The sequence below is a fragment of the Artibeus jamaicensis genome, unplaced genomic scaffold (genome assembly GCF_021234435.1).
Source record: "Artibeus jamaicensis isolate MK-2021 breed Jamaican fruit bat unplaced genomic scaffold, CSHL_Jam_final contig_386, whole genome shotgun sequence".
Taxonomy (NCBI): Eukaryota; Metazoa; Chordata; class Mammalia; order Chiroptera; family Phyllostomidae; genus Artibeus; species Artibeus jamaicensis.
The window spans coordinates 1,401,326-1,412,443 of record NW_026521811.1 but is presented as its reverse complement, the minus strand read 5'-3'; the positions used below and the strand labels follow the sequence as shown (position 1 = coordinate 1,412,443).

Genomic DNA, 11,118 nt, shown 5'->3' with positions numbered 1-11,118 from the left:
ATAACTTATATGCATGACCCATGACCATGAACTAAGTGGGGGGCAGTTGCTGGAGGTAAGGGGAATACTAGGTGGAGGGGTAGTGGAGGAAAAATTGGGAGAACTGTAATAACTTAACCAACAAAATATACTTAAAAATAAAAATCCCAGGTAAAAAAATTACATTATTTCCCTTTGGGAAAAATATTCATTATATTAGCTTAATTGTATAAAGTTTATTCTGTCCCCCATTTTACATGATGAAATTTCCTTCTTTGTCTTTGGAAGTAGAAAGAATCTCATTATTGCCTTTTAAAAATACTTAAAGATTATCTTCACAGCCCTGGCTGGCATAGCTCAGTGGATTGAGCGCGGGTCTGCGAACTGCACAATCGCAGTTCGATTCCCAGTCAGGGCACATGCCTGGGTTGCAGGCCAGTTCCCGGCAGGGGACTCATGAGAGGCAACCACACATTGATGTTTCTCTCCTTCTCTCCTTCTCTTCCTCTCTAAAGATAAATAAATAAAATCTTTAAAAAAAAGATTATCTTCAGAGAAATGGAGAACAAGAAATAGAATTCTATAATCAAGCCCTTTTGTGCTTATGAGTAAAGCCATTCCCAGGGAGGACAAGCCAGTAGTAGAAAGAGGATTTCAACTCATTACTCTGACTCCAAACTGGGCTTTCTCTCCTATCCCTCTTCTTTCCCATCTTTTTGGAGTTTTATGTCCTCTCAACACCTCTCATTTCCAATTCTGAGGCACAACATTTATGCAGATGTGTTCACAGGCACTTGCTGATCCCTGAAGTGTTGTTTCAGGTGCTGTCTGAGTCACCCTCCCTCAATGTGAGGGAGAAAGGATTCTCTGCTTAGTCTTTCCTATGTGACAGGCCTTTTCTCTCCTGTTAACCTGAGGAACCAGCGTAGGAGCTGGCAGCCTTTTTTCACTTCTTCAGCTTCATCTCTCCTTTCTTGTCCCCTTTCTCCATCTGGCCTTGGAAGAAACCTGGAGAGCACATCCCTGTAGACACATTCTTTTTTTTAGTGTGCACTATCTAAGTTTTTTAATTTAAAAAACATGTAATATAAAATCTACCTTTTTAACCATTTTAAGTGTACAGTATATCAACTATATTCACATTGTTGCATAATAGATCTCCAGAACCTTTCCTTCTTGTGAAACTGAAACCCTATACACATCAAACAACTTTCCATCTCGTCTTCCCCCAGCCCTGGTACCCACTGCTCTACTTTCTGTTTCCATAGTTTTGATGATTTGAAGTATACCACATAAGTGGAAACACATAGTATTTGTTTCTTTTGTGACTGGCTTATTTTACTCAGCATAATGTCCTCAGTGTTCATCCATGTTGCAGCCTGTTATAGAAAGTCCTTCCTTTTAAAGGATGAATCATATTCCACAGTACATATCAACCACATTTTTTATGTATTCATGTATCAATGGACATCTGGCTGCTTCCACCTCTTGGCTGTTGTAAATAAGGATGATTAATATGGGTGTGTAAATATCTTTTTGAAATTCTGCTTGAAATACTTTTGGATAAATACCCAGAAATGAAATTTCTGCGTCATAAGGCAGTTATTTTTTAATTTTTGAGGTAACTCCAGACTGTTTTCCAGAGTGGTGTGCCAATTTACATTCCCACCAACAGTGCACAAGGGTTCTGTTTTTCTATATCCTCTCCAATTCTCACTATTTATTTTCTCTTTCTTTTTTTCTGTCTCAGATAGTGGCTCACTGCAATTTTGTTTTGCATTTCTCTAATTAGCAAGTATGGTTTTTAAAAAAATTAACATGCTTTATTTTCACAATTGAGTATATATTGTGTGGTAAGCACTGCTTAATGCTTTGCATGCAATAGTTCGTTACTTTTAACCATCCTATTGTCTAAGAGGTATTATCCTTATTTTGCACATGAGAAAAGTGAGAATCAGTGTTGGGGACAACTTTGTATGGTTTCGAAGTGTGTAGCCCCACACAAGCAAGGCCTTGCCTATAAGTTTCAACTAGAAAGCCAAATGCAGGTGGCAGGCATGACCCGATGCTAACACCTAGAGTTCCCTTGGGAAATCAGGCCTAAAGTATACATTGTACCCATTGTATGCTTTGTTTTGCTATAGCCCTGGTGATGTAAACCAGATGTTTAAGTTAAAAGCATGAAGAGTAAACTCCTTATCTTAGGAAATATACCTTAATAACCACCTGGTGCCAGCATGTCCAGCAGACCCTGACCTGAGGTAGATCTCTGTGTTTCTTCAATTGTCATCTATATAGATAATATCAGGGGTTTTTTTTTTATAACTATGGGCTTTGGACATTGATTAATGAGCTATGCATGTGTGCTGTATATCCTGCACCTACCAATCCCAATAAAAGCCATTTTGGAGAAGGGCTCAGGGCATTCTCCACTAGAAGGAATCACCACCTCCTTTCCCACCAGAACAACAGATTGTGTCTAGGATGACTTATTCTCATCCATGGCAGCCAGGAGACTCCACAGGATGGGGCATCCCACAAATCAGTTTAAGTCATTTTCTTAAGAAAAACTAGCTTTCTAGCTACTAAATAGTGAAGCCAGAGTTCAAAACCAGTTGACACCAAAGCTCCTGTTGCTAGTCCTTAAGCTGTTCTCCCCCGGCTTTTTGCTTAACTCATTCATTCCCTATAGCAAGTTTGGTGACTAACCCCAAATGCTGCAGGAAGGAAAGGGAAAGTACCATTCACTGGGTGTCTGTTTTGTATTGTACAGTTACTCAAGGCTTGCACAGATGCTGTGGGGTGTGTTGAGGGGGAAGTGAAAAAGAGAAGTCCTGTGTTGTGGCACATACTCCATCTGCATGGTTAGCACTGGAAGTCAGCAGTGGGGAGAAAACTGAACTTGGATTGCTGACAGGCACTCAGTCTTTGTAATCTTAAGGTTGTTTAGTACTGTAAACATACTCCCAAGAAATGTGCAAGAATTTCAGGCAAAGAAATCCCTGTTTCCAATTAAGCAGTTGATTAGCCCAATATGGAGGCAAGCTTGCCAGGAAGAAACTACAGTGATAAGCTGTAGGAAGAAAAGGGCCAAGATGGATCAAAAGAAGCAAAAGCAAATGACCATGTGAATGTAGGAGGCACTGGTGGGCTATTGGCTCTGAAATTCGCTCTTCATTCCCATGTGAGTTGCTCACACCTGCTCCCAGGCTGGCTCCTTGTCCTGTACCACTGTGCTTCCTGCCAGGGACAAAAGCAGTGTCAGGAGCTATAGGTTCTGTTTTCCTCACATGGTGATAAATCCACAACTCATTGTGATATTTAAGATGATCCTAAAACCAGGAGAACTAGGCCATGTGAAGACATGACTCTGACTGTACTGGAAATTCCCAGTGCTGAAATATTTAGTCCAATAATTATTTACTCATGAGAATCATAAAGAGAACAGGAAACCATAATAATTTTGTCTGTGCCTTACATTTAAGAAGCACATTAATTCCCACTCCCATTCATTGTCTGGATTGAGATAGATTGGAGTGTATACTGCAATGTTTCAAATTTATAGCACCAACTATAAATACAAACATTGTTAGATAACAGAGTATAAAATTTCCCAATAAACTTATAAAAGAGGCATTAAAATATTGGTATTTAGAATATTCATCAAATGCTGCCAATGGTGCAGGAACAAATATGCTAGTATTTGCAGCCAAGTGTGGGACCATCTATACAGCCTTCAAGGGTAAATTTGTTAGCCAGAAACGGCAAACCATATTATCTCAGTGTTTCTAAATTGTATAGATTTAGAATTGTTGAGCTGAAATGAGACTACCAAATATATTGAGTGCTGCTCACAGATATAATGGTACATCATGTGGATCACATCTGTCAACATAATACACAGATTTATTATTCTATTTCATCTGTTCTCATCACACATTCTTTCATTTTGCTTTCTTTTTCTCTTCTACATGATTTATTATTCCCTTCTTTTATACTCTATTCATCATTCAACCTTTCTTAAGTTTCTGAACTTATAATGAAGAAACTTCATTATAACTTCTTTTGAATGAAAATTACTTATGATGGGAAATGAGAATGCAATGCAAGAAAACAAAACTAGAAGTGTAACTTCTTGAGGTTATTAGCATTTTATTTCTACTGCTTTATCTTAGTTCTTAATTTTTATGTATCACTTACCAGGAAGATCCTCTAGTTATCAGGTCCTGCAAAGCACTTCACAACATAGCAGCAGGTCCTGTTGGTTATTTCATTGATGAGATGTCAGAGTTAAATCTGAAATGTAAAGTGTATTGCAAAGGTGACAATTTATGAGAGTAAGTGACTTTCACATGAATATTTTTACTTATTTACTTTTAGTTTTTACTATATTAAATTTTAATTGTTTTTGTCTTTTTAAATTATTGTTCAGGTACAGTTGTCTCCATTTCCCTCCACCACATTCCCTCACCCCACCCACCTTCACCTCCCACCCTCAATCCTACTCACCTTTTGTCTTTGTCCATGGGTCCTTTATACATGTTCCTTGACAACCCTTACACTTCATTTCTGTGTTATCCCTCTCCCTGCTCCCCTCTAGTTACTGTCAGTTAGTTCTTTATTTCAATATATCTAGTTATAATTTTGCTTGCTTGTTTGTTTTGTTGATTAGGTTCCACTTATAGGTGAGATCATACAGTGTTTGTCTTAGCTTATTTCACTTAGCCATAATGCTTTCCAGATCCACCCATGCTGTCACAAAGGGTAGAAGCTCCTTTCTTTCTGCTGTGTAGTATTCCATTGTGAAAATGTACCATCGTTTTTTGATCCATTCATTTACTGATGGGCACCTAGGTTGCTTCCAACTCTTGGCTGTTGTAAATTGTGCTGCTATGAACATTGGGGTGCATAGGTTCTTTTGGATTAGTGTTTCAGGATTCTTAGGATATAATCCCAGCAGTACAATTGCCAGGACAAAAGGCAGTTCCATTTTTAGTTTCCTGAGGAAATTCCATATTGTTTTACACAGTGGCTATACCAGTTTGCGTTCCCACCAACAGTGCACTAGGGTTCCCTTTTCTCCAAAATCTCACCAGCACTTGTTGTTCGTTGATTTGCTTATGATGGCCATTCTGTCCTTTGTGAAGTGGTATCTCATTGTGGTTTTAATTTGTATCTCTCTGATGGCTACTGATGCTAAGCATCCTTTCATATATCTCTGGGCCTTTTGTATGTCCTTGGAGAAGTGTCTGTTCAGGTTCTTTGCCCATTTTTTAATTGCATTTTTTGTCTTCCTGGTGTGGAATCATGTGAGTTCTTTATATATTTTGGAGATCAAATCCTTCTCCAAGGTATCATTGGCCAATATCTGGATAGCTACATGCAAAAAAAAAAAAGACAGAAAGAAACTTGACCACCAACTTATACCTTATACAAAATTAAACCCAAAGTGAATAAAATACTTAAATATAAGTCACAACACCATAAAAGTCCTAGAGGAAAACATAGGCAGGAAAATCTCAGATATTCCATGCAGCAGTATTTTCACCCATATGTCCCCTAGAGCAAGGGACATAAGGAAAGGGCCATCAAGGAACATGTATAAAGGACATATGGACAAAGTCAAAGAATGTAGGTTCAAGGGTGGGAGGTGGGTATGGGTGGGGTGGGGGGTACTGTGGGGTGAAAATGGAGACAACTGTACTTGAACAAAAAATAAATAAATACATAAATAAATAAAATAAGCAAATGAGACTTTGCCAAAATAAAAAGCTTCTGTATGGCTGAAAATAAAAAAGCAAAATGAAAAGGGAATCACATGAATATTTTTAAAGGAGTATTTCAATAAAAATTTTATAGTAGGTGAATTCTAGTTAAAAAACACTTGTTCCTATGAGATAGATTTTAGAATTTTGGTATTTCTGGTTTACAAATAATGAAACAGAGGCTCAGTGAGATTAAAGGACATGCTCAAGGTCATTTGTTTTCATATAGCTAAGTTGGATTTGGATCAGCATCATCATTTTCTAAAGTCTGTTTTTACCCAACCTACTAGACTAATGTTACCTTGTATCATGTTATTTTCATTTGAATATTTTGTCATGTATATTTCTGAGTGTTTTCTATGGACATCATTTTTAATAGCTATACAATTCTCCATCAAGTTGATGAATTCTCTTTTGTTGTTTGGTTTACTTGCAAAGAAAGGTTTAGTTGACATTGTTACACATCTTTTCTGTTGAATTTTGTTCTTAGGATAAATTCCTAGATATGTAAGTATTGAGTGAAGAGTGACTTTTTAAAAATTGTCTTTACTTCTTATGTTATTTTTATTTCAAAAATTTATAAGAAACCATATAGATAATGCATAAATATGTACTATTGAAAAATCCTAGTAATTTAGTGAGGCATTGCCAGATATTGTATACTTCACTTTTTCTGATTGGCTTGGTCTTTCAAGCTGGGTTCTCCTTAAGTCCATCAATCCTGTGACTGAGAGCCTGACCCAAAACCAGCATCTGAAGAAATGACAGTGAATGAGTTAAAAGATGACCCTCCAGAGGACATATCACAGTGCCTATGTCCCATCAGACTAAAGGATGCATTTAGTATTACACAGATGGAATTTTAAGTTCATTGGTCTAAATCTCCAGTATTTCACAATGAATCCATTCAGTGAATACAGTCATGCTTACTAATTAAGATCCTTTCCTAAGAACCTTTTATGATGTAGTTCCTTGTGGATCTTCACCCACTCAGCCTTTCAGTTTTCTCTCTGAAAAACCTTTTAAACTAATAATTTCTTCTGACTGTGAACACTCCTTAGCTTATTGACTCTCATGACAGTCATTTTTCTAGCAGGTCTCTGCCAGGTCTTCTAGAGACTGGAGACAGGGCAGTGTCTAAGAGAGAGAATAAGTCTCTTTTTCCATAGTGCCTATAATATTATTGGGGCAGCCAATAATACAAAGTAATACACATTTTTAGGTTTAATAAGTACAATGAGATAGCTAAACAGGGAGATGGGAAGAGATGGTCTCAGGCAGGGGAGGGGAATAGAGCTTCTGTGTTAGGTACTAATGTAAGACTCTCAGAGCTAGAATCTGAAAGATGAGGACTGAGCAGTGCAGGGACAGCAAATGCAAATGCCCTGGGAAAGGAAGACATCATTCTGTCCTTTAAAAGAGACAGAGAGAGATGCCAGAGTGATGCAGGTCAGTGGGTGTGGCAGGACCTGATCATCCTGACATTGTGGATCAGGCTAGGGAACTTGGATTTTATTTTGTTTGCAAGGGGAATGGGCCATTGGAGGATATTAAATAGGAGAGTGAAATGGTGAGCTTTACTTATGTGTCTTGTCCAGAGTCTGTCTCCACATCTCATGGTGACATCTAGCATCTTGCAGTATTAGATGCTGAACAACTCGGTATAAATTGTCATTCATTTTCCAGTATCTTCTATATAAGCTCCCCTTTTAAACTGCCCTTTCACCCATTTCCCTGACCACAAGGAAAGCCCTATTCATTAAACTGAGCCAGAGCACTACTGCCCTGGAAGCTTTGCTGATCTGTTGAAGGAGGTGGGGGTATGTTGCAAGGCCTCTTTCATACAGCCCTGGGCCTGTTCCCATGCTGTTCTACATTGGGTGTCAAGGGCATTATTAGATGATGCCTCTCCCTCTGCATAGTGCTTAGCAAGTCTCGTTCCTTTCTCTCACTTAATCTTCATGGACTGGTTAACATCCTCTGCACATATTCTGTTCCACCTAAACTGGCTTTAATTGTCAGTTATTTCATTCAACTTTGGAACCAACTCCAGAGAGTGAGGCCTATCTAGAAGAACTTTCTGGACCTTCCCAAGCCATCTTTGCACCCTTCACACTGTTTTTGCCTCCTCACTCCAGGTAATTCTTGTTTTGCACTAACTATTGTCTCTTAACTGCCTCCAAGTTAAACCTGGTTATCTGAGGACAGAATCAAGCCTTATCTCTGAAACCATGGTCCCCTCCATCATATACAGTATATAACAAATACTCAGGAGTGGTGATAATTATTAGTCAGAGATTCTTAGAGCAAAGATCTCTGATGTTTTCCAAAGACAAGCTACATGAGTAGAAAAGATACTAAAATCCTCCATCCATACTATTTCTAAGGAACAACTATTTTTCGATCAGAAGGTATATTTTAATCGTTTCAGTGGTTCATAGAAGCTTACTCTTCATATATGGAAAGGATAGAAAGTTTAGTCTGGTATGTTAGAAAACACCAGTCATGTTTAAGCACAGTCTCTGTGTATTTTATTTAGTTGGCAAAGATTTGGTGTAATGCTCAAGTGTAATTCCATGGGGGTGATATTTCCTGGCTGTGGTCAGTGATCCTCAGACATGGGAGTACAGGAAGGACCAGAGACTGCAGTGATGGTGAGGGTTCACTGACAAAGTCCTTATTGTTTATTTTTATTTTTTGAACACATTAGCAGTCATGGTAGGAAATTAGGAATTCAGCCAAATGAACATCTGTACTGTCCATTTTATGGTTAGAAGAAAGCCCACTACATGTACTCAGCACTGAGGCAAGGTGAGCATCTCTGAGCTCACTTCCCTTCCCCCACCTGAGATTCCTGAAACAAGGAATAAGCCTCACCAGGAAGGACTGTGCTATCTAATCAGTGCACAGTAGGGGCAAAACTGCTGCAGAGAGGAGCTCACAGAGAGTGGGTGGGGGCAGAGGACATGAAGAAGGCACATGTGGGTTCGGATCCATGTTCTGTTTGTCTCTCGTCAATGTCTGGCCCACAGTCTTAGGTCCCTCATGGATTGGAAGCTGTAAGATGCTGTTTTCTGTGGAACCCAGTGAAATATAGGCCCCAGCACTCCTTATATTAACACTGGTGCAGATGTGTGATACCATCCAATAAATGAACAGCTGGAATGAGTGGGACAGAGAAGACTTGTTGCCAATCACTATGTTTGTAAGAACCACATCAGGTTTACTCACATTGATGAGAAGTGCAAGGATGTGTGAATGTTCCCCCAGGTTCTCCTTGACTGCACAGACTGTGCCCTTGTGTTGAGCTACTAAAACAACCTGGGAAATGGGTGTGAAGAGTGTCAGAGCTAGATACCCTACAAACACAATGCTATTTCTAATGTAAACACAAATGGCAGAAAAGAGGAATTCAGATGGCACATATGATGAGGTACTTTTTTTCTGATTACTCCAAAAAAATCAAAGACCACATAGGAACAAGACGGAAATCCCCCTGTACTTGCCCTAATGTCTGGTCACTTGAAGGAGTGAGGGGAGTGTGGGAGGGGGGTAGACAGTACCATGAGCTGCCCTAAGGTTATCACAACTGCTAAACAAGATGAGCAAGAGAAAGTGAAGAATTAAAGCCAAACCGCATCTTTATCTGGACAGGAGCAGACCGCAGTCACCACTGGCTGGAGGCAGGGAGGTGCAAAGCCCAGGGAGTTGGAGTCAGAGGACTCTGGTATGTGGGTCCTGAGCTCTGCTACTTACCAGGACCTTGGATAAATCTGTTATGGCACTTTGAAAGAGCTGGTTTACACAACCCCAAGAAAAGGATAATGATACTGTCATCAGCAACAATTTCACAGTACTTACCATGAATGAGACAAAATTAGCTAAACAAATTTATTATCATTTCAGTAAAAACAGATTCAAATGATCCTGGGAACTTAACCAATCCTTACTACTTACCATCCCAAATTAGAAACATGTCCCCCAGATCTTCTTTGGTCCTCCCTCTAACCTGTTCTTTGGAGTACTGTACCCTAGCCTGTTCTGAGGATCCCCACTCTTCCAGACAGTGGTGGGGCCCAAGCAGACACACAGGAGGGAGCTGTTGGCACTGGCACTGCAGAGTTTCTTTTAGACACACCCTGCAAAGGATGGACTCCTTGAGTACATTTAATGTGGGCCATATCCATGCATCACCAATGAGAGACAAAATGCAACCATAGTCCCTGTTTTAGCACTGAAATCCCCGAAGTAGGTTTATGGTGAAAACAAGACCAGGAGAAGATGGGACGTCTTGGGTATCATACATGGGTTTCCCTTGCTGTGCCCTGATGATGTTCACAGTGCATAGCAATTTGATTCTCTAAGTTGGATGCTGTAATGATGCATGAGTTCAGTCCACTGAAAATAGGACCTGGTCACTATGATAGGAATTAGCCCTTAGGAGGGCCAAGTAGCCTATTCTCAAATGCTTGGGGCAGCTGGGCTGGGGAGGATATGAAAAGGAAACTTACTGGAAAAGTATAGTTTAATTTAGCACTAATCTCAGGTTATAGAGATTTGGAATGAAATGGAATGGACTCAGTGGTACTTAAGAATTGATAACCTGTACATACAGATTATATCACAGTTTGCCCTGTGATGATGATTCCAGTGGTTTGTATAAAGAAGTAGCTAAGTTTGCTAGTTAAAACCTAAAAGAAAAATAATTCATATCTATAAACATTTTTCTAAATCCAGTTCCCTTTAACTGCCTAATGCTGGACTTATAAAGTCACATCAGGCCAGACTGTGCTGTTGTGTCAGGCCTCAGAAGGTCATTCTTCCTTCTTTCTCTCTTGATACATAGGAAGTTAGAATATCTGTAACAATGTGGCCATGGGAATGTAGGGGTGTCTAATCTGGAGTGTTTCCACAGGTGGAAGTAAACCACAAAAAAAGGAGAGGAGTGCAGTTATGGGTGTGTAAGTATATTCTGGACACAGTCAACTCAACACAAGTCCCAGCAGCCAGCCTCTGCACATGAAACTGCTGTGGACATGGCTTACACTGTTCAGAAACACATGGAGGAGTTATCTCAGGCCCTGGAACCACTCAGGTAGAGGTGCAGTGGCATAAACCACATTTGGTGCTGGTGAGTACTTCTTACTCCACGGGTTGGTTTTCTAAATAGATAGTTATTTCTGTATGTTGTCTTCCTCTTCCACTAGAATGTAAGTCCCAGTGAAATACATCTTTTCCACGGCCTCTCTACTCCCTGACATGAGGTCAGTGTTCATTGGCAATTTCTAGAATGAAAGAATAGTGAATTATGGTAATGCTCCTTTTAAAAGAAAGGGCACCTCAGCAGAAAGTCCGCAACCTAACATTGTGGGTG

At 39.6% G+C, this 11,118-nt stretch overlaps 1 long non-coding RNA gene across 1 annotated transcript; it reads right to left on the bottom strand.

The window, feature by feature from the left end:
• Positions 1-3,043: 3,043 nt before the first annotated feature.
• On the bottom strand, positions 3,044-5,351 carry LOC128627338 (uncharacterized). Its single transcript, XR_008391500.1, has 3 exons — positions 4,489-5,351; positions 4,180-4,275; positions 3,044-3,219 (listed from the first exon to the last, which is right to left on the bottom strand). It is a non-coding gene; the product is annotated as an uncharacterized LOC128627338 (long non-coding RNA).
• Between the last annotated feature and the right edge of the window lie 5,767 nt (positions 5,352-11,118).